Source organism: Triticum urartu, chromosome 5A, assembly GCF_056163025.1.
Source record: "Triticum urartu cultivar PI428250 chromosome 5A, HENAU_Tu73, whole genome shotgun sequence".
NCBI classification, from domain to species: Eukaryota; Viridiplantae; Streptophyta; class Magnoliopsida; order Poales; family Poaceae; genus Triticum; species Triticum urartu.
In genome coordinates, this window is record NC_141877.1 from 392,146,255 (window position 1) to 392,170,820 (window position 24,566).

The window sequence follows — 24,566 nt, forward strand, 5'->3', positions numbered from 1 at the left end:
ATAGTTTTGGTCATTGTTGAAATCGACATGAAGTAATAAAGAAAGAGAGGCTTCACATATAAATATACTATCTTGGACATCTTTTGTAATTGTGAGCACTCATTAAAATATGACATGCTAAAAAGTTGATGTTGGACAAGGAAGACAACATAATAGGTTATGTTTTCCTATATCCGAATAGAAGTTATATTGTGATGGATCATCCAACATGTTGAGCTTGCCTTTCCCTCTCATGCTAGCCAAATTCTTTGCACCAAGTAGAGATACTACTTGTTCTTCCAAACATCCCTAAATCCAGTTTTGCCATGAGAGTCCACCATACCTACCTATGGATTGAGTAAGATCCTTCAAGTAAGTTGTCATCGGTGCAAGCAATAAAAATTGCTCTCTAAATATGTATGATCTATTAGTGTGAAGAAAATAAGCTTTATACAAACTTGTGATATGGAAGAAATAAAAGCGACGGAATGCATAATAAAGGTCCTTATCACAAGCAGCAATATAAAGTGACGTTCTTTTGCATTAAGATTTTGTGCATCCAACTATAAAAGCGCATGACAACCTCTGCTTCCCTCTACGAAGGGCCTATCTTTCACTTTCATCTTCTATCTTTATACAAGAGTCATGGTGATCATCACCTTTCCTTTTTACACTTTTTCCTTTGGCAAGCACTATATGTTGGAGAGATCCGGATATATATATATCCACTCAGATGTAGGTTTTCATAAAGTATTATAGTTGACATTACCCTTGAGGTAAAAGGTTGGGAGGCGAAACTATAAGCCCCTATCTTTCTCTGTGCCCGATTGAAACTTTGAACCCATAAGTATCGTGTGAGTGTTATCGATTGTGAAATACTAAATGATAGTTGAGTATGTGGACTTCCTGAAAAGCTCTTTACTTGAATCTTTCCTATGTTATGATAAATTGCAATTGCTTCAATGACTGAGATCATAGTTTGTTAGTTTTCAATAAATTTTTTGATTCATACTTTACCTGGTGAACGAATTGTTACTTTAGCATAAGAAATTATATGACAATATATGTTGTTGTTCTAAAGATAATCATGATGCCCTCATGTTCGTATTTTATTTTATCCACTCCTCTATCTCTAAACATCTAGACATATTTCTCGATATCGGCTTTCGCTTGAGGACAAGCCAGGTCTAAGCTTGGGGGAGTTGATACGTCCATTTTGCATCATGCTTTTATATTGATATTTAATGCATTATGGGCGATTATTACACGTTATATCACAATACTTATGCCATTTCTCTCTTATTTTATAAGGTTTACATGAAGAGGGAGAATGCCGACAACTGGAATTCTGGACTCGAAAAGGGGCAAATATTAGAGACTGAGGGACTCCTGGATTAGGGGGTGTTCGGGTAGCCGGACTATACCTTCAGACGGCCTCCTGGACTATGAAGATACAAGATTGAAGACTTCGTCCCGTGTCCGGATGGGACTTTCCTTGGCGTGGAAGGCAAGCTTGGCGATGCGGATATTCAAGATCTCCTACCATTGTAACCGACTCTGTGTAACCCTAACCCTATCCGGTGTCTATATAAACCGTGGGTTGTAGTCCGTAGGCAATCAACTCCATATACAACAATCATACCATAGGCTAGCTTCTAGGGTTTAGCCTCCTTGATCTCGTGGTAGATCTACTCTTGTACTACCCATATCATCAATATTAATCAAGCAGGACGTAGGGTTTTACCTCCATCAAGAGGGCCCGAACCTGGGTAAAACATCGTGTTCCCTGCCTCCTGTTACCATCCGGCCTAGACGCACAGTTTGGGACCCACTACCCGAGATCCGCCGGTTTTGACACCGACATTGGTGCTTTCATTGAGAGTTCCTCTGTGCCGTCGCAATCAGAAAGGATGCCTCCTCCCGTCTTTAAAGACGGCACCGTTGCTAAGGGAGCCTTGGCTGTCGGCCAAACTCTCCGGCTAGGTGGTTTCCTCATGACCGCCTGTTCGGCTGTTGCGCCGATGGTGACCTCTCGGGTCATCAAAAGCAACCTACACGTCGGCTCGGAGCTCGTCGAGCAGCTAGATCCAATGGAGCTCTCTTCCGTAAAAAAGCTCTTGGATCGCATCGCCGCCCTGGGGGTCGCTACGGATTACGACCAGGTTGGGCTTAAACCCGATCTAAGAGAAATTAACTCTCCCCAAGTCACCCACCACGTTGCCGTGGTAGAGGCGCAGAGCGGCGACCCTTCATCTATTTTAATGACTAGCTACGTCCGAATTCTCGACTCCTCCAAGACGGATACCCGCGGAGAGGAGGATGTAACTCAAGACCTGAGCTTAGGATCAGGCAACGGGCTAGATTCGTTGGACAACATCCAAGAATCCGAACTTCAGAGTTCAGAAACTCTTCGGCCTCCGAATCTTGGATTGGGTGAGGTTTCAGATTCAACGACACCCGCCCACTCGAACATAAGCGATCTCTCCCAAATCAGGCAGAGGCCCGAGGAAACAGTACATCATTACTGGGCCAGATTCCTCCTGGTTATGAACATGATAAAGGATTGCCGCGAGGGAGACGCAATCTCAATTTTCTGCAGTAATTGCATGGACGAGGGAATCCTTAATGCCGTAAGTCATCGTGATATTACACGCTTCGCTGACTTGGCGTCCATTGTACAAAAATACTGTGCGATGGAAAGCGCCTGGAAAACCGAAATAAAATTTTGGGATAATCCGGCCTTGAATAGTAATCCTGTCCGAACTAAGAGGGTGCTTCATCATAGGACACCCGGGATAAACACCAAAAAGCCAAAACCCTCTACAGGGCATGGAACCGTACTGGAAAGGTGGCTTGATGGACCCTGTAGAATCCATAGTACAGAGGACGCCACACCAACTCACAGCCTTAGAGCATGTTGGATACTCTGGCAGGTGGCCAAAATTGGCGAGGACCTCTTAATTCTGGAGGCTGCAGAAAGCCAGCCCGAGGACACCAGTACCGTTCTCACAGTCTTCGAGACTTTCGCATCAAACAGTAGCCTCGGAAGTACCACTCAACGATATTATCAACAACCGCGATGCAACGGGCCGGATTGCAAAATGGGCCATCGAGCTTCTCCCATTCGATATAACCTATAAGCCACGGCGAGCTATTAAATCGCAAGTTTTGGCCGACTTCGTCGCAGAATGGACGGAGGCCGAGCTCCCTAAAGAGTACGACACATATTCAAACTAGATTATGCATTTCGACGGCTCCAAAATGTTGGCCGGACTGGGGGCTGGCGTCGTCCTGACGTCCCCCACAGGAGACACAGTCCAATATGTGCTCCAAATCATGTACATGGATTCCAACAATGCAGCCGAATATGAGGCCCTCCTACATGGTCTCCGGATAGCAGTATCCATGGGTATCCAGCGCCTAGAGGTACGCGGGGATTCAAACCTCGCGATATCCAAAATAAATGGAGACTTCGACGCCAAGGACCCAAAAATGGCAGCTTACCGCAACACCGTCCTAAAAATGTCAGCTCGGTTCGAAGGGCTGGAGTTTCACCATATAGCCCGAGAAAACAATCAAGCAGCGGACGTCCTGGCACGCATCGGAGCAAAACGTGATGCAGTCCCCCCCAACATCTTTTTGGAAAGATTGTTCAAGCCATCCGTAGCATGGGAGGGGGAACCCGCAAATAACAGCCCGGACCCAGCCGCACCACTCGACGCCGAACAATCTGACACAATTGGAGGCTCTGCCAATGAAATTACACCTTCAGCCCACGTAATAATGGCGGTCATCGCCTCGTGGACAGAACCATTCCTAGCCAACCTTACTAGGAAGGAACTCCCGGAGGACCAAAACGAGGCCCGCCGCATAGTGCGGCGATCTAAAGCCTATAGAGTCCATGAGGGAGAGCTTTATAAGAAAAGCACTACCGGAGTCCTTCAAAGGTGCATCTCCGAAGAGGAAGGGCGGAACCTTCTGGCTGAAATTCATGCCGGACTTGGTGGCCACCATGCCGCTGCTCGGTCCCTTGTTAGCAAGGCTTTCCGTACAGGCTTTTATTGGTCGACGGCCCGGGCAGACGCTCAGGACCTAGTCCAACGATGCGCTGGTTGCCAACTTTTTGCCAACCAAAGCCATATGCCACCCACCGCACTCCAAACTATACCCATCACCTGGCCTTTTGCGGTCTGGGGGCTTGACATGGTCGGACCCCTTAAAGGTGGGACTGATAGGAAAAAATACTTACTGGTCATGGTGGATAAATTCACCAAATGGACAGAAGCCAAGCCTGTTAAAACGGCCGAATCTGGACCTGTGATAGACTTCATATCCGGGGTTGTACACCGTTATGACGTCCCCCACAGCATCATAACTGATAACGGTACAAACTTTACCGCCGACGAGGTAAAACTCTGGTGCAAAAACATGGGCATCAAGCTCGATTATGCTTCCGTCTATCACCCACAAACCAACGGCCAGGTCGAACGTGCAAATGGTCTTATCATGAGCGGCATTAAACCCAGACTGGTGCGGTCCCTCAAGGAATATAACACGCACTGGGTAGAGGAGCTCGACTCCGTGCTATGGGGGTTGCGGACCACGCCAAATCGCACCACCGGATACACACCATTTTTTATGGTGTACGGCGCAGAGGCAGTTCTGCCCTGCGACATAATTCATGACTCACCTAGAGTGCGCATGTGCGAAGAAAGAGAAGCCGAGCTCGATCGGCAGGACAACTTGGACGCCCTGGAGGAGGAGCATGACGTGGCAAAAGCCCGTTCTGCATTTTATCAACAGCAGGCCCGAAGATATCAAAGCAGAGAAGTACGGGCCAAAAATTACAATGTTGGCGAACTAGTTATACGCCTGCCGGATAAGAAAAAGGACAAACTCAAGCCCAAGTGGGAAGGTCCATTCATAATCAACCAAGTCCTGACTGGCGGGGCGTACCGCCTGCGAGATGCGTCGGATAACCGACTCAAGCCGAACCCGTGGAACGCCACCCGTCTCCGAAGATTCTATGCCTAGCGCCGGACTCTGTGTTCGTCTCCTTCCTCTGTCCATTTTTTGCATTTTTCTGTCTTACATTTCTCTCCTTCCCCTCTTTTCTTTTATAGCCCTTAAAGGCTCATCTAGTGACGTGCCACTCGCGCTCATTAAACCTGGGGGCTTCTTTAAAAGAAGCTTATTTATACAGGCTTCACGCCCAACACATGCGTCAAACTTCCGCATGTACCTTTTTCTTCACCATTATATGCATCGATATGACTTAAGTTTTGGCCAAGCTGGGTTGCCTGGCTCCTGTGCTTACCCCTACGTTCCCGATTGTTCGGCTAGGCGCTAAAGGGAGCACCTCTGCGATTGTTACTGCCGGGTCAGACGGATGTGTACCTCAGACTGGGTGAAGCTGAAAGCTAGCGTTCTTAAGGGAATATTCGGTTGGTGAGATAAAAGATGATCTTTTTACTCATTTTATGCGCCCCCAGATGCTTTTTCTCCGTCTTTTTATGCAGCCCAGACATGCACTTTAGGGCATGCCTCCCAGCGAAAGGAACCCCTAACGGAACTATTCTCTCTGGAAGATGTTTCTTACTAACCATGTAATATAACATAACTAGTTGGGTACTTGTCTGATAAAGCACTAATGACCCCTACACCTGGTCTCCACGCATACCACGGTTCTTATATAACCGCTATGGTATTCGGACACACTCCGGACCGTCAGGTCCCGAGGTTGAAGCGAAAAGGTCGGCAACGACAAACGATCTACAATCCGGCTAGAAGGCATTACACATGTCAATTCAAAATTACATAGTCATTCTGACTGATTGTATTCCTCTTCTATACCATCTAACAGGCTGTCTAATTTACAGTCCTGCTAGGAATACTTCGTGGCCAACTCTACTTGGCCGTATACTAAGCTCACAGGGATCTCCTTCCCGTCAGGCCCCACTGGTCCGACCTCGGCCATGTGGTTTGGGTCAGACTTCGTAAAACGGGTCTTCACCATGGCCCAGGCTTCCCTAGCGCCTTGTCGGCAGGCCGATATCTTCCACAACCGGAAGCGCCGCCGAGCTCCCTTCAGCTTCTCCGCAAGCTCTCCAAGGCCCTTGGGCATGGAGTGGGCAGGCCATAAGGCTTGGGCAACACCTCGCATCGCCTGCCAAATTCGCTCATGCAGTTGCATGAGTTCGGGAAGAAGGTCACCCGTAGAATCGGGCATTTCCTCTGCAGGACGACCTGTGAGCATACCTACAGACATTACTCTGGTAGTCTACTTCCTCGCCGAACTCTTTTTTTTCAAAGTTCGTTCAAGCACTTACTGAATATGCCACGTCGAAGCCGCTGATTCTCCCTCGTGGAGTCCGACAGCTGGCCACGAACATCTTTAAGTTCGACGTCCAGCCTCGTGTTGGCATCCTGAAGATCATTCTTCTGTCGCCTCACCTTTGTCAACGTACTCTCACCGGCCTTTAGCCGGCGTAAGAGTTGTTGCTTTTCCGGATCGAGTCCGGCGCCATCTGCAACATGATTTGTCAGATTTGCACCCACACCGCACAATACTAATCTTTCAAAGCGTATCTTACCTGAGGGGGTCTCTTTGGGCTCCCCTGCTACGGCTAGTGCGGCCTCTAGTTGGGCCTTGCACTTTTCCAGCTCCTGGGACAGTACGGTATTCTTCTTTGTAGGAACCTGCTTATCAAATGATCCTTAAATCAGTTGCTCTAACTGTTTCAAGTCTCGGGGCTACTGGTATATCTATATTTGACCAAAATTTTCTTACCCGTATGTCTTTTACATACTGCTCTGTGGCTCTGGCTAAACCATTTTGAGCGGCATGGAGGTACGCATCTCCCGAATTAAAGGCATCTAAAGCCTCTTGGGAGAAACAAGCGTCGCATAGAACTGTCCGGCGACGCTTGTGGTTCATGGCACTCTCCACTTCAGAATTTGTGGCAGACAGCCTGTCCGCATCCTCTGTCGGAGGAGCGTCCGGTGCACGCCTTGTGCTCGCCTCCGCTTCCTGGCCAGACGTTGGAGCCTAGCTGGTGGGGGCGCGATTGGCAACCTCTCCGGATGTAGTCCGGCAAGGTCTCTTCGTTCTGAAGATAGCACGAATGTTAATATGCCCTGATAGAATAACACCAGGGAAACATAGGGTGCGCTATACCTTTGCGTCGGCATCTCAGTCCGGACTGCATTCCTTTTTGCCCCACGGGGTCCTGCGGCCCCTCGTTGGCTAGCCGCCGCAGGTTCGGCCTCCTGCCTCGGAAATCTCCCCTGCAAAACACGGTTGTCGTCAGAAACACCGGAATACGTGAGAGTGGAATCTCTCTCAAGGGAATGAGACTCCGGTTTCTGTCACCTGGGAGGCCGGGATTAACCCTGGGTAATCAGCCGTGATGCCTACCAAGGTATTGTCCTTGCTTAGCTGATGGAACACCCCGTCGATAAGCTCCACCAATATGTCCGGGTCCTCTTCGGAGTCCGGATCGAGGGACCGTTCTGGGTCCTCGGGCTGTGGAGGGCGGCTGTTTATATCCTTTACCTCCTATCGCAGTTCCTGCACTAAAGTCATTAGACTACATATCTAACAGTGGGAGTATAAAACAGACGGGCAAGCACAATTATTCACTTACCCAACTTGGAGGATCGTACATAGTAAATCCGGCCTGCGGATTGACGCGGAGGAATTCCTCCTTTTCTCCCTTGTACAAAGAGGATAAGATCCTTACTAGGGCGGCAGCTGAGGCTGGCCCCTTACGACCGTAACGGGTGGCGTCATCCTCCCCGTTGAAATCCCACATGTGGTGGCCTCTATATTGAAGCGGCTGCACCCCTCGCATAATGCATGCGGCCATGACTCCAATCATGGTTAGTCCGGAATGAGCCAACAGTCTTATCCGGCCCATCAGGTAAAGGACATCTCTGTCGCTTTCTTTCTGAGAGCTTCGCGGACGCCAGCTCAAGCGTTTCTTCAATGGGGCACTGTTGAACTCAGGGAGACCGGCCCGGATAGGGTCCGGTAGCAGGACGTCATCTATGTAAAACCATTCCGAAGGCCAGTCCTCGGACGCCTTCTTTGGGGTTCCGGATAGGTATCCGGTCCCGGCGATGCGCCATACTTCGGCTCCGCCCACTTGGTATATAGACCCCTCTCGAGAACGGGGCACCAGGTAGAATAACCTCTTCCACAGCGTGAAATGAGCCTCAACGCCTAAAAATAGCTCGCAAAGGGCGACGAAACCCGCAATATGTAATACGGAGGCGGGCGTGAGATTGTGCAGCTGGAGGCCGTAGAACTCCAGAAGCCCGCAGAGAAATGGATGAATTGGAAACCCCAGTCCCCTTATTAGATAGGGGACGAGGCACACCCGCTCTCCTTTAGAAGGATTGGGGGTGCTCTCCGCTTGTTTTCCGCCATTATAGGTGGCGAGACTGGCTCGGACCGGGACCATGTATGCCTGAGGGAGAAATCCCTTGGCCTGAAGCGACACTAACTCGCTATGCGGGATGGTGCAACTCTCCCAGTCCCCGGGTTTGGGACCGGAGGGGCGAGGGGAGGAGCTGCGCCGGCTGGTCATGTTGGAATGGACCTTTGCTGGAAGCGCTCTGATGATAACTCGCGGAGAGGAGAAGATGTGGTTTGGACCTAAATCCCCATCCCGTTAAATAGGCGGCTCGTTTATACGGCTAGGGGCGTGGATGTAAAAACGCCCTGGCTTTTCGCATTCGTTTGACACGTGGAAGATGACCATTATTGGGCGTGGGAGTCGAGGAGCGCTACATTACAAAAATCAGACATTATTCCTACAGGTACACAGGATTTGGAGAAGAACCCGCCTTGCAATGCTGAACAATCTGCGCGCCGGACTCATCGTCATTGAAGCCTGGATCGGGGGCTACTGAGGGAGTCCTAGATTAGGGGGTGTTCGGGTAGCCGGACTATACCTTCAGCCGGACTCCTGGACTATGAAGATACAAGATTGAAGACTTCGTCCCGTGTCCGGATGGGACTTTCCTTGGCGTGGAAGGCAAGCTTGGCGATGAGGATATTCAAGATCTCCTACCATTGTAACCGACTCTGTGTAACCCTAACCCTATCCGGTGTCTATATAAACCGGAGGGCTGTAGTCCGTAGGCAATCAACTCCATATACAACAATCATACCATAGGCTAGCTTCTAGGGTTTAGCCTCCTTGATCTCGTGGTAGATCTACTCTTGTACTACCCATATCATCAATATTAATCAAGCAGGACGTAGGGTTTTACCTCCATCAAGAGGGCCCGAACCTGGGTAAAACATCGTGTTCCCTGCCTCCTGTTACCATCCGGCCTAGACGCACAGTTCGGGACCCACTACCCGAGAGTCGCCAGTTTTGACACCGACAGAGACCTATTCTGCGCAACTCCAAAAGTCCTGAAACATCACGGAGCATGTTTTTGAAATATATAAAAAATATTGGGCGAAGAAAGAACCAGAGGGGGACCACCAGCCAGCCACAAGGGTGGAGGGCGCGCCCTACCCCCTGGGCGCGCCCCCCGAACTTGTGGACCCCCTAGCAGGCCTCCGGTGCCCATCTTTGGCTATATGGTGTGTTTTGACCTAGAAAACAATCAGAAGGAAGCTTTCGGGACGAAGCGCTACCGTCTCGAGGCGGAACATGGGCAGAACTAATCTAGGGCTTCGGCAGGGCTATTCTGCTAGGGAAACATCCCTCCGAGAGGGGAAAATCATCACCATCGTCATCACCATCGATCCTCTCATTGAGAGGGGGTCAATCTCCATCAACATTTTCACCAGCACCATCTCCTCTCAAACCCTAGTTCATCTCTTGTATTCGATCTTGGTCCTAAAACCTTAGATTGGTACCTGTGGGTTGCTAGTAGTGTTGATTACTCCTTTTAGTTGATGCTAGTTGGTTTATCCGGTGGAAGATTATATTTTCAGATCCTTAATGATAATTAATACTCCTCTGATCTTGATTATAAATATGTTTTGTGAGTAGTTACATTTGTTCCTGAGGACATGGGAGAAGTTTTGTTATAAGTAATTGAAGGAAATATGCCCTAGAGGCAATAATAAAGTTGTTATTTATATTTCCTTATATCATGATAAATGTTTATTATTCATGCTAGAATTGTATTAACCGGAAACTTAGTACATGTGTTAATACATAGACAAACAGAGTGTCCCTAGTATGCCTCTACTTGACTAGCTCGCTAATCAAAGATGGTTAAGTTTCCTAGTCATGGACATGTGTTGTCATTTGATGAACAGGATCACATCATTAGAGAATGATGTGATGGACAAGACCCATCTGTTAGCTTAGCATAATGATCATTCAGTTTTATTGCTACTGCTTTCTTCATGACTTATACATGTTCCTCTGACTATGAGATTATGCAACTCCCGAATACCGAAGGAACACCTTGTGTGCTATCAAACGTCACAACGTAACTGGGTGATATAAAGATGCTCTATAGGTGTCTCCAATGGTGTTTGTTGAGTTGACATAGATCGAGATTAGGATTTGTCACTCCGTCTATCGGAGAGGTATCTCTAGGCCCTCTCGGTAATGTACATCACTATGAGCCTTGCAAGCAATGTGACTAATGATTTAGTTGCAGGATGATGCATTACGGAACGAGTAAAGAGACTTGTCGGTAATGAGATTGAACTAGGTATGATGATACCAACGATCGAATCTCGGGCAAGTAACATACCGATGACAAAGGGAACAACGTATGTCGTTATGCGGTTTGACCGATAAATATCTTTGTAGAATATGTAGGAGCCAATATGAGCATCCATGTTCTGCTATTGGTTATTGACCGGAGATGTGTCTCGGTCATGTCTACATAGTTCTCCAACCCGTATGGTCCGCACGCTTAACTTTCGATGACGATTTGTATTATGAGTTATGTGATTTGATGTACCAAAGGTTGTTCAGAGTCCCAGATGAGATCACGGACATTACGAGGATTCTCAAAATGGTCGAGACGTAAAGATCGATATATTGGAAGGCTATATTCGGACATCAGAAAGGTTCCGAGTGATTCGGGTATTTTTCGGAGTACCGGAGAGTTACGGGAATTCGCCGGGTAAGTAATGGGCCTTAATGGGCCATGCGGGAAAGGAGAGAAGAGCCTCAAGGGGTGGCTGCGCGCCCCCATGGGCTGGTCCGAATTGGACTAGGGAGGGTGCGGCGCCCCCCTCTTTCCTTCTCTCCCTCTTCCCCTTCCTTCTTCTCCTACTCCAACCAGGGAAGGGGGGAAACCTACTCCTACTAGGAGTAGGAATCCCCCTTGGGGCGCGCCATAGAGAGGGCCGGCCCTCCCCTCCTCCACTCCTTTATATACGAGGGAAGGGGCACCCCATAGACACACAAGTTGACAATTGTCTTAGCCGTGTGCGGTGCCCCCCTCCACCATAATCCACCTCGATCATATCGTAGCGGTGCTTAGGCGAAGCCCTGTTCCGGTAGCTTCATCATCACCATCATCACGCTGTCGTGCTGACGAAACTCTCCCTCGACACTCAGCTAGATCTAGAGTTCATGAGACGTCACCGAGCTGAACGTGTACAGATCGCGGAGGTGCCGTACCTTCGGTGCTAGGATCGGTCGGATCGTGAAGACGTTCGACTACATCAACCGCGTTGTCATAACGCTTCCGCTTACGGTCTATGAGGGTACGTGGACAACACTCTTCCCCTCTCGCTGCTGTGCATCACCATGATAGATCTTGCGTGTGCGTAGAATTTTTTTTGAAATTACCGTGTTCCCCAACAGTGGCATCCGAGCCAGGTCTATGCGTAGATGTTATATGCACGAGTAGAACATAAACGAGTTGTGGGCGTGGGTATATACATATTGCTTGCCGTCACTAGTTGATTCTTGATTCAGCGGTATTGTTGGATGAAGCGGCTCAGACCGACATTACGCGTACACTTACGCGAGACTGGTTCTACCGACGTGCTTCACACACAGGTGGTTGGTGGGTCTCAGTTTCTCCAACTTTAGTTGAATCGGATTCAATGAACATGGTTCTTTGTGAAGATCAAAAAGCAATCACTATACCGTGTTGTGGTTTTTGATGCATAGGTAAGAACGGTTCTTGCTAAGCCCGTAGCAGCCACGTAAAACTTGCAACAACAAAGTAGAGGACGTCTAACTTGTTTTTGTAGGGCATGTTGTGATGTGATATGGTCAAGACGTGATGAGATATAATTTTTTGTATGAGATGATCATGTTTTATTGAAGTTATCGGCAACTGGCAGGAGCCTTATGGTTGTCTCTTTATTGCATAAGATGCAAGCGCCATATAATTGCTTTACTTTATTGCTATACGATAGCAATAGTTGCAAAAGCAATAGTTGGCGAGACGACCCTGTGACGACCCATTGATAGAGATCAAGATGATGGAGATCATGGTGTGATGCCGGTGATGATGGAGATCATGACGGTACTTTGGAGATGGAGATCAAAGGCACAAGATGATGGTGGCCATATCATGTCACATATTTTGATTGCATGTGATGTTTATCTTTTATGCATCTTATTTCAGGGTATTATAAGATGATCCCTCACTAAATTTCAAGGTATAAGTGTTCTCCCTGAGTATGCACCATTGCGACAGTACTTCGTGCTGAGACACCACGTGATGATCGGGTGTGATAAGCTCTACGTTCACATACAACGGGTGCAAGCTAGTTTTGCATACGCAGAATACTCACGTTAAACTTGATGAGCCTAACATATGCAGATATGGCCTCGGAACACTGGAGACCGAAAGGTCGAGCATGAATCATATAGAAGATATGATCAACATAGATATGTTCACCATTGAAAACTATTCCATCTCACGTGATGATTGGGCATGGTTTAGTTGATATGGATCACATGATCACTTAGATGATTAGAGGGATGTCTATCTAAGTGGGAGTTCTTAAGTAATATGATTAATTGAACTTTAATTTATCATGAACTTAGTCCTGATAGTAATTGCATATCTATGTTGTAGATCAATAGCTTGCGATGTAGCTTCCTGTTTAATTTTGATATGTTCCTAGAGAAAAAGAAGTTGAAAGATGATAGTAGCAATAATGCGGACTTGGTCCGTGATCTGAGGATTATCCTCATTGCTGCACAGAAGAATTATGTCCTTGATGCACCGCTAGGTGACAGGCCTATTGCAGGAGCAGATGCACACGTTATGAACGTTTGACAAAGCTCGATATGATGACTACTTAATAGTTTAGTGCACCATGCTTTATGGCTTAGAACCGGGACTTCAAAAACATTTTGAATGCCACGGAACATATAAGATGTTCTAAGAGTTGAAATTGGTATTTCATGCTCATGCCTGTGTCAAGAGGTATGAGACCTCTGACAGTATGTTGCGTACAAGATGGAGGAGAATAGCTCAACCAGTGAGTATGTGCTCAGATTGTCTGGGTACTACAATTGCTTGAATCAAGTGGGAGTTAATCTTCCAGATAAGATAGTAATTGATAAAGTGCTCTAGTCACTATCACCAAGTTACTAGAACTTAGTGATGAACTATAATATGCATGGGATGACGAAAACGATTCCCGAGCTCTTCATGATGCTGAAATCGACGAAGGTAGAAATCAAGAAAAGCCTCAAAAGTTGATGGTTGAAAAACCACTAGTTTCAAGTAAAAGGGCAAGGGAAAGAAAGGGAACTTCAAGAAGAATGGCAAGCAAGTTGCCACTCCCATGAAGAAGCCCAAAGATAGACCCAAGCCTGAAACTGAGTGCTTCTACTGCAAGGAACTGGTCACTGGAAGTGGAACTGCCTTAGATACTTGGCGGATAAGAAGGATGGCAAAGTGAACAAAGGTATATTTGATATACATGTTATTGATGTGTGCTTTACTAGTGTTTATAGCAACTCATCAGTGTTTTATACTGGTTCAGTTGCTAAGAGTAGTAACTCGAAACGGGAGTTGCAAAATAAATAGAGACTAGTTAAGGGCGAGGTGATGATGAGAGTTGGAAGTGATTCCAAGGTTGATAAGATCACCATCACACACTCCCTTTACCTTTGGGATTAGTGTTGAACCTAAAATAAATGTTATTTGGTGTTTGCGTTGAGCATAAAAATGATTGGATCATGTTTATTGCAATACGGTTATTCATTTAAGTCAAAGAATAATTGTTGTTCTTTTTACATGAATAAAACCTTCTATTGTCATACACTCAATATAAATGGTTTATTGAATCTCGATCGTAGTAATACACATATTCATAATATTGAAGCCAAAAGATGAAAGTTAATAATGATAGCGCAACTTATATGTGGCACTGCCATTTAGGTCATATTGGTGTAAAGCGCATGAAGAAACTCCATGCCGATGGACTTTTGCAATCACTTGATGCTTGCGAACCATGCCTCATGGGCAAGATGACTAAGACTCTGTTCTCTAGAACAATGGAGCGAGCAACTGACTTATTGGAAATAATACATACTGATGCATGCGATCCGATAAGTGTTGAGGCTCGCGGCTGGTATAGTTATATTCTGACCTTCACAGATGATTTGAGCAGATATGGGTATATCTACTTAATGAAACATAAGTCTGAAACATTTGAAAAGTTCAAAGAATTTCAGAGTGAAGTGGAAAATCATCGTAACAAGAAAATAAAGTTTCTATGATCTGATCGCGGAGGCGATATTTGAGTTACGAGTTTGGTCCTCATTTGAAACAATGGGGAATAGTTTTGCAACTCACGCCACCTGGAACACCACAGCATAATGGTGTGTCCGAATGTTGTAATAGTACTTCATTAGATATGGTGCGATCTATGATGTCTCTTACCGATTTACCACTATCATTTTGGGGTTATGCATTAGAGACGGCTACATTCACGTTAAATAGGGCACCATCTAAATCCGTTGAGATGACACCGTATGAACTATTGTTTGGCAAGAAACCAAAGCTGTCATTTCTTAAAGTTTGGGGTTGCGATGCGTATGTGAAATTTTTTCAAACTTATAAGCTCAAACCCAAATCGGAGTAGTGCGTCTTCATAGGATACCCAAAAGAAATTGTTGGGTACACCTTCTATCACAGATCTGAAGGCAAGATATTTTATTGCTAAGAATGGATCCTTTCTAGAGAAGGAGTTTCTCTCGAAAGAAGTGAGTGGGAGGAAAATAGAACTTGATGAGGTAATTATACCTTCTCCCGAATTGGAAAGTAGTTCATCACAGAAATCAGTTACAGCGATTCCTACACCAATTAGTGAGGAAGCTAATGATGATGATCATGAAACTTTAGATCAAGTTACTACCGAACCTCGTAGGTCAACCAGAGTACGGTCCGCACCAGAGTGGTACAGTAATCCTGTTCTGGAAGTCATGTTACTAGACCATGATGAACCTACGAACTATGAGGAAGCGATGATGAGCCCAGATTCCGCAAAATGGCTTGAGGCCATGAAATCTGAGATGGGATCCATGTATGAGAACAAAGTATGGACTTTGATTGACTTGCCCGATGATCGGTGAGTCATTGGGAATAAATGGATCTTCAAGAGGAAGACGGACGCTGATAGTAGTGTTACTATCTACAAAGCTCGAATTGTCGCAAAAATGTTTTCGACAAGTTCAAGGTGTTGACTACGATGAGATTTTCTCACTCGTATCGATGCTTAAAAGTCTGTCCGAATCATGTTAGCAGTTGCCACATTTTATGAAATCTGGCAAATGGATGTCAAAACTGCATTCCTTAATGGATTTATGAAAGAAGAGTTGTATATGATCCAACCAGAAGGTTTTGTCGATCCTAAAGGTGCTAACAAAGTGAGCAAGCTCCAGCGATCCATTTATGGACTGGTGAAAGCATCTCGGAGTTGGAATATATGCTTTGATAAAATGATGTAGGATCGAAAGTATGTCTAGAGGGGGGTGATTAGACTACTTGACCAAATAAAAATCTAGCCTTTTCCCAATTTTAGTTCTTGGCAGATTTTAGCAACAAAGCACAAGTCAAGCAATCAATCTTCACATGCAATTCTAAGAGTATAGCAGCGGAATGTAAAACAATTGCATATGAAGGTAAAGAGATGAGTTTGAGGGAGCAAATGCAATGTTGACACGGAGATTTTTTATCCGTGGTTCCGATAGGTGGTGCTATCGTACATCCACGTTGATGGAGATTTCAACTCACGAAGGGTAACAGTTGCGCGAGTCCACGGAGGGCTCCACCCATGAAGGGTCCACAAAGAAGCAACCTTATATATCCCACCATGGCCGTCGCCCACAAAGGACTTGCCTCACTAGGGTAGATCTTCACGAAGTAGGCGATCTCCTTGCCCTTACAAACTCCTTGGTTCAACTCCACAATCTTGTCGGAGGCTCCCAAGTGACACCTAGCCAATCTAGGAGACACCACTCTCCAAGAAGTAACAAATGGTGTGTTGATGATGAACTCCTCGCTCTTGTGCTTCAAATGATAGTCTTCCCAACACTCAACTCTCTCTCATAGGATTGGATTTGGTAGAAAGAAGATTTAAGTGGAAAGCAACTTGGGGAAGGCTAGAGATCAAGATTTATGTGGTTGGAATGGAATATCTTGACCTCAACACAAGTGTAGGTGGTTCTCTATCAGAAAATAGGTGTTGGAAGTGTAGGCATGTTCTGATGGCTCTCTCCACAAATGAAGAGTGGGTGGAGGGGTATAAATAGCCTCCACACAAAATCTAACCATTACACACAAATCACCAAACTCGGTGGGACCGAATCATGAAACTCGGTCAGACCGATTTAGTTCAAAATGTGAACGCTAGGATTCTCGGTGGGACCGACATGTCAACTCGGTGGGACCGATTTGGGTTAGGGCATAACGTAATCTCGGTGAGACCGATTTTGGTAATGGACTAACAGAGAGTTGGTCAGGCAAATCGTGGGACCGATTCGCTCATCTCGGTTGGACTGAAGTGTTATGAAAGGGAAACAGAGAGTTTACATTGCAATCTCCGTGGGACCGATCGCTCATCTCGATTTGACTGAAACATTACGAAGGGAAACAGAGAGATTATAATCCCATCTCGGTGAGACCGAGATCCCTACCGGTGAGACCGAAAAGACTAGGGTTTCTGGCAGTGGCTATGCCAACTGAACTCAATGGCGTTGGATAGAAAATTTCGGTGGGGACGAGTTTTACTTTTGGTTTGGGACATATGTGGATGTGAGAAAGTAGTTGAGGGTTTTGGAGCATATCACTAAGCACTTTGAGCAAGCAAGCCATTAGGCAACACCTCATCCCCTCTTAATAGTATTGGCTTTTCCTATGGACTCAATGTGATCTTGGATCACTTAAAATGAAAATATGTAGAGTCCTGAGCTTTGAGCTTGAGCCAATTCTTTGTCCTCAGCATTTTGAGGGGTCCACTTCTCTCATCCATGCCATGACAATCATTGAGCTTTCCTGAAATGTTTATCTTGAAATAGCATTAACTCAATGAACTATATGTTGTTAGGAATTACCAAAACCACCCAGGGATAGTTGCACTTTCAATCTCCCTCTTTTTGGTAATTGATGACAACATATAGACCAAAGCTTCGACAAATGATAAATAAGATTGAAAAGACATCGTCACTTTGAGAAGTATGTGATAAGCAAGAGCTCCCCCTAAATTTGTGCATTATTTAAAATTTGCTTTTGAACTCAAATGCACAATCGATTAGGATCATGGGTTACTCTTCCATGTCACATACATCTTGTTGGAGCGCTCAAAATGATAGAGATTAAAAGCATGCACTCATCACCAAGCAAGTGAATGATCATATAAGGAATGTAAAGGATAGCATCATTCAACCAAACATTAATGTAGCATATGATCAACCACATGATCAACAAGTATCTCACAAGGACATAAAGTATCTCACACAAGCACTCAATAAACAAGTTCAACCAAAATAGCAAGAGAGATAAAAAAGAACAACACTCTCTCTCGAAGCCTATGATCTATAAATTTTCTCCCCCTTTGGCAACAAGTTACCAAAAAGTTCAAAAATGCATAGTGCTAAGCGACTCTCAGGCTTGATCTTCAGGAGGTGGTGTAGAGAGAACTCCAAGGACGAAGGCTTCTGATGAAGTAGCTGGAGCTGCTGGAGGTGGAACTGGAGCTGTAGCTGCTGGTGCTGATGCTGTAGCTCTAGTGTCTATCACTGACACTGCAGTAGATCTCTGTCCACTGGGCACTCTGGCAAAAGCATATGTGGTAGACTTGCCCTTCTTCTCATCTGCTTCCTCCCGAAGTTGCTCAACTGCAGTTTGGATCTCTGTCACCTTGACATCAAGGTCATAGAATTTCCGCTCAATGATTCTTTCCAGACTCTCTTGGTTCTTGGTCAGGGTGGCCAAGCCCTTCTCAATCCTCAGGGTGGATTGGATCAGATATCCAAGCTGGTCTTGCTTGCTCTTCAAGAATACCTGAGATTCCTCCTCTGCTGTTGGCATCTTTGCAGCCTTCTCTGCCTTAGCCTTCTCTCTCTTTTCATGTGCTTGAGCTGAAGATGGTTTATTTCCATCCATCACTACTATATTATCTTCAAATTCAGGATAGGTGGGCAGGTGCTCCTTGTCCAAAAGATATGTGCCTGTGCCCATCTTTGAGTTAATGATCTCCTGAATGTGTGGAGCATACCCACAACTTCTCTTCTGATCAGCAGCAGTCCTCTTGATTGTCTCAACAATCAAGCTCATAACCTTGAACTTCTGTGGGACATCAAATATGTGCAATAAGTTGATGGCATGTCCTCTGATCATCTTATGATCACCTGACTTGTGTAGTAGTGTGTGCCTTAATATCCAGCTGATTGTTGGCAGACCAGACAACAGGTAATGGACAAATCCAAACTTATGTGTATCCAAGGCAGCATCTGGGATCACCTTGTACATGTTGGCCATAGTGTTGTGGTATTTGTTCTTCTATGTATAAATGTCCAAGTCATCCTCATGTTCCTCAGGAGCATTTACAAGCTTGGCCCACTCATCAACTGTGGATTGGTACCTAGTACCCTCAGATATCCATACAATCCTTCCATCTGGATAGAAGTTGGCAGTGGAGTAAAACTGCATGATGAGCTCATCATTCCACTTGGTGAGCTTTTGTGCAACGAATTCATCAACTCCACATGCCTTAAAATTGTCATACACTCCAGGATAGTGATCTTCATTCTTCTGGATGTACTCCCAGTCTACCGATCTCATATCACACACAATGGGCTTCTTGTCAAGCAACACTGTCCCATAGAAGTCTTGCTGTTTCTTAGTGTGAAACATATAGTCCACATTAGTTCTTCTCCTGATAGCATATGGATCAGACTCTCTCCATAGTCTCAATCCTGCATCCTTCCTGATTTTCATGTTTTCTGCAACTGGATGTGCATCATTGTGGTCAGGGATCTTGGGTTTCAGCTTCCTTAGCACTTGAGTTTCATCTTCTTCAACAGCTTCAGGCATTGGGGCCTTGTTCTTTTCCTCAGCAGAAATGTTTCTAGTGCTTCTCTTGGGCTTCTGAGCTGGAGCAGCTGCCTTGGGAGCAGCTTTGGGCTTAGATGGAGCAGCCCCTGATCTAATTGCATCTCCCATGAGCATTTGAGCTTTGGGTGCCGGTGCAGCATCCTCTCTCTTCATCATCATCTCTCATAATTGATGATCTGCCGAGCACTCTCGCAGTGGTCTTCTTGAACCTTTCCTTCTTTTTCTTGCCTTCTCCAACTGCCTCTTTAGATCGCTTGGAGGTTTTAGCAGTGGATGCTCTAGCCTTAGATATGGGGACTCTCTTTGCTGGTGCCTTCTTATGCATCACTGGCTTGACTGTAGCAGCTGAGCCATACTCCTTTTACAGCACCTTTTTCTTAGAGCTGACTTCTTCCTCAATAGCCACATATTCCTTATCCTTTGAATCTGAGGTCTTCTTCTTTCTTGTTCCTGTGGCTGCCTTTGGCAAGTTAGTTGGTGTGTGTATGATGACCCACAAGTATAGGGGATCTATCGTAGTCCTTTCGATAAGTAAGAGCGTCGAACCCAACGAGGAGCAGAAGGAAATGATAAGCGGTTTTCAGCAAGGTATTCTCTGCAAGTATTGAAATAAGTGGTAACAGATAGTTTTGTGATAAGGTAAATTGTAACGAGCAACAAGTAACAAAAGTAAATAAGGTGCAGCAAGGTGGCCCAATCCTTTTTGTAGCAAAGGAAAAGCCGTACAAATTCTTATATAAGGAAAAGAGCTCCCGACGACACATGGGAATACCGTCAAGCTAGTTTTCATCACGCTCATATGATTCGCGTTCGGTACTTTGATAATTTGATATGTGGGTGGACCGGTGCTTGGGTGTTGTTCTTACTTGAACAAGCATCCCACTTATGATTAACCTCTATTGCAAGCATCCGCAACTACAACAAAAGTATTAAGGTAAACCTAACCGTAGCATGAAACATATGGATCCAAATCAGCCCCTTACGAAGCAACGCATAAACTAGGGTTTAAGCTTCTGTCACTCTAGCAACCCATCATCTACTTATTACTTCCCAATGCCTTCCTCTAGGCCCAAATAATGGTGAAGTGTTATGTAGTCGACGTTCACATAACACCACTAGAGGTTAGACAACATACATCTCATCAAAATTTCGAACAAATACCAAATTCACATGACTACTAATAGCAAGACTTCTAACATGTCCTCAGGAACAAACGTAACTACTCACAAAGCATATTCATGTTCATAATCAGAGGGGTAATAGTATGCATAAAGGATCTGAACATATGATCTTCCACCAAGTAAACCAACTAGCATCAACTACAAGGAGTAATCAACACTACTAGCAACCTACTAGCACCAATCCCAGACTTAGAGACAAGAATTGGATACAAGAGATGAACTAGGGTTTGGAGATGAGATGGTGCTGGTGAAGATGTTGATGGAGATTGCCCTCTCCCAATGAGAGGAGCATTGGTGATGACGATGGTGATGATTTCCCCCTCCCGGAGGGAAGTGTCCCCGGCAGAACAGCTCTGCCGGAGCCCTAGATTGGTTCCGCCAAGGTTCCACCTCGTGGCGGCGGAGTCTCGTCCCGAAAGGTTTCTTATGATTTTTTTTCTCATCGAAAGACTTCATATAGGAGAAGATGGGCGTCGGAGAGCCACCAGGGGGCCCACGAGGTAGGGGGCGCGCCCAGGGGGGAGGGGCGCGCCCCCACCCTCGTGAGCAGGGTGTGGGCCCCCTGGCCTTCATCTTTGGCGACTTTTTTTCTTTATTTATTTTAAGATATTCCGTGGAGTTTCAGGACTTTTGGAGTTGCGCAGAAATAGGTCTCCAATATTTGCTCCTTTTCCAGCCAGAATTCCAACTGCCGGCATTCCCCCTCTTCATGGTAAACCTTCTAAAATAAGAGAGAATAGCCATAAGTATTGTGACATAACATGAAATAACAGCCCATAATGCAATAAATATTAACATAAAAGCATGACGCAAAATGGACGTATCAACTCCCCCAAGCTTAGACCTCGCTTGTCCTCAAGCGAAAAGCCGATAACAATAAATATGTCCTCATGTTTAGAGGTAGAGGCATCGATAAAAATAAAATACGGACATGAAGGCATCATGATTGTTTCATAACAGCAACATATATAGATTTGTCATATGATTACTTATGTTCAAGTGATGATCTTTTCACAATGCAAAAGTATGAATCAGAAACCTTATTAGGCGCTAACAAATTATAACCTCAATCATTGAAGCAATTGCAATTTATCATAACATCGGAAGGAGTCGATGTCAGAGCTTAAAAGAAAGTCCACATACTCAACTATCACTTAGTCCTTCATAATTGCTAACACTCACGCATTACTTGTGGTTATGAAGTTTCAATCAGACACAGAGAAAGATTGGGGCTTATAATGCTGCCTCCAAACTTATTCACCTTTGGGTGATGTCAACAATAATAGTTCATGCTAACATACATCCAATTGGATATATATATATATATATCAGGATTACCCCACCATGAAGTGCTTGCCAAAGGATAAAATGAAAAAGGGAAAGGTGAAGATTACCTTAACTCTTGCATAAGATAGAGGATAATAATAAAAGATAGGCCCTTCGCAGAGGGAAGCAGAGGTTGCCATGCACTTTTATGGTTGGGTGCACAATATCTTAATGCAAAAGAATGTCACTTTATATTGCCCCTTGTATGTGAACCTTTATTATGCAGTCCGTCGCTTTTATTGCGTCCACAACAAGTTCGTACAAAGCTTATTTCTCTGCACTAATAAGTCATGCATATTTAAAGAGCAATTTTTATTGCTTGCACCGATGACAACTTACTTGAAGGATCTTACTCAGTCCATAGGTAGATATGGTGGACTCTCATGTCTAAACTGGTTTAAGGGTATTTGGAAGCACAAGTAGTATCTCTACTTGGTGCTGAGAATTTGGCTAGCATGAGGGGAAAGGCAAGCTCAACATGTTTGAATGATCCATGACAATATACTTTAACTGAGATGCGAGAAAACATAACCCATTACGTTGTCTTCCTTGTTCAACATCAACTCTTTAGCATGTCATACTTAATGAGTGCTCCCAATTATGAAAGATGTCAATGATAGTATATCTATATGTGAAACCTCTCTCTCCTTATTACTTCCTATTAATTGCCACGATGACTAAAGCTATATTTGCCAACTCCTAACAACTTTTTAATCATCATACTCTTTCTATGTGAAGTCATTACTCTCAATAAGATCAATATGAACTCTTTGTTTCTTTTTATTCTTTCTTTTATTCACTCAAGATCATGGCAAAATAATCAAGCCCTTGACTCAACACTAATCTTTATTATATATAGCTCACGGACTAGATTGCATAGAGGGATCATAAAGCAAAATTCAAAACTAGATCATGCCGTGACTTTATTCTACTAAATCAAGATACTACTAATAGGATCGAACTAAGAAAAACGGTAAAGATAGGAGTTGTGATGGTGATACAATACCGGGGCACCTCCCCCAAGCTTGGCAGTTGCCAAGGGGAGTGACCATACCCATGTGATGAGGTCTCCTTCTTTGTTGTTGGAGGTGGAGGTGTTGTTGATGACGCAAGCTTGTCGTCCCCTTCCATGGCATAGGCTCACCCTCATAGAAGGATGATCGAGTCTCCGGAATTCTCAAATCTGCAACGGAAACAGCTCGAAACGAAAACAGGGGATATTTGCATGATACGGGGGTCAAAACCTTCGGGACAATATATAATGAATTTTTACCGACCAAAATACGTATCGTGCAGGAAAATGGAGTCTGGAGGGCACACGAGGTGCTCACGAGGTAGGGGGCACGCCCAGGGGGGTAGGGCGCACCCTCCACCCTCGTGGAGGGCTCGTGTCCTCCCTGGACTGCTACCTATTTTTCTATTTTTCTAAATATTCCAAAATGGAGAAATATTGCCTTAAAAATTGTTTTGGAGTCGGTTTACTTACCGTACCACATACCTATTCCTTTTCGGAGTCTGGAACATTCTGGAAAGTGTCCCTTATGTATTCCTCTGGGGTTACGGTTTCAATAACATTGGTTTCAACATTTATAGGATTACTGAGATATAGTGCTTGATTCTTTTACCGTTTACCACCTTCGGATTTGTGCCTTCAAAATTGTTGATTTTTATGGCACCGGAACGATAGACCTCCTCGATAACGTAGGGACCTTCCCATTTAGAGAGAAGTTTTCCTGCAAAAAATCTTAAACGGGAGTTGTATAGCAATACATAATCGCCTGCATTAAAGTCACGCTTTTGTATCCTTTTGTCATGCCATCTTTTAACTTTTTCTTTAAACAACTTGGCATTTTCATAGGCTTGGGTTCTCCATTCATCAAGTGAGCTAATATCAAATAACCTCTTCTCACCTGCAAGTTTGAAATCATAGTTAAGCTCTTTAATAGCCCAATATGCCTTATGTTCTAGTTCAAGAGGTAAGTGACATGCTTTTCCATAAACCATTTTATACGGAGACATACCCATAGGATTCTTATATGCAGTTCTATATGCCCATAATGCATCATCAAGTTTCTTGGACCAATTCTTTCTAGACCTATTAATAGTCTTTTGCAAAATTAATTTGAGCTCTCTATTACTCAATTCTACTTGACCACTAGACTGTGGGTGATAAGGAGATGCAATTCTATGATTAACGTCATATTTGGCAAGCATTTTACGGAAAGCACCATGAATAAAGTGTGAACCACCATCAGTCATTAAATATCTAGGGACTCCAAACCTCGGAAAAATAACTTCCTTAAGCATTTTAATAGAAGTGTTATGATCAGCACTACTAGTTGGAATAGCTTCTACCCACTTAGTAACGTAATCAACAGCAACTAAAATATGAGTGTATCCATTGGAGGCAGGAAAAGGTCCCATATAATCAAAGCCCCAAACATCAAATGGTTCAATAACAAGTGAATAATTCATAGGCATTTCTTGACGTCTACTAATATTACCAATTCTTTGACATTCATCACAAGATAAAACAAACTTATGGGCATCCTT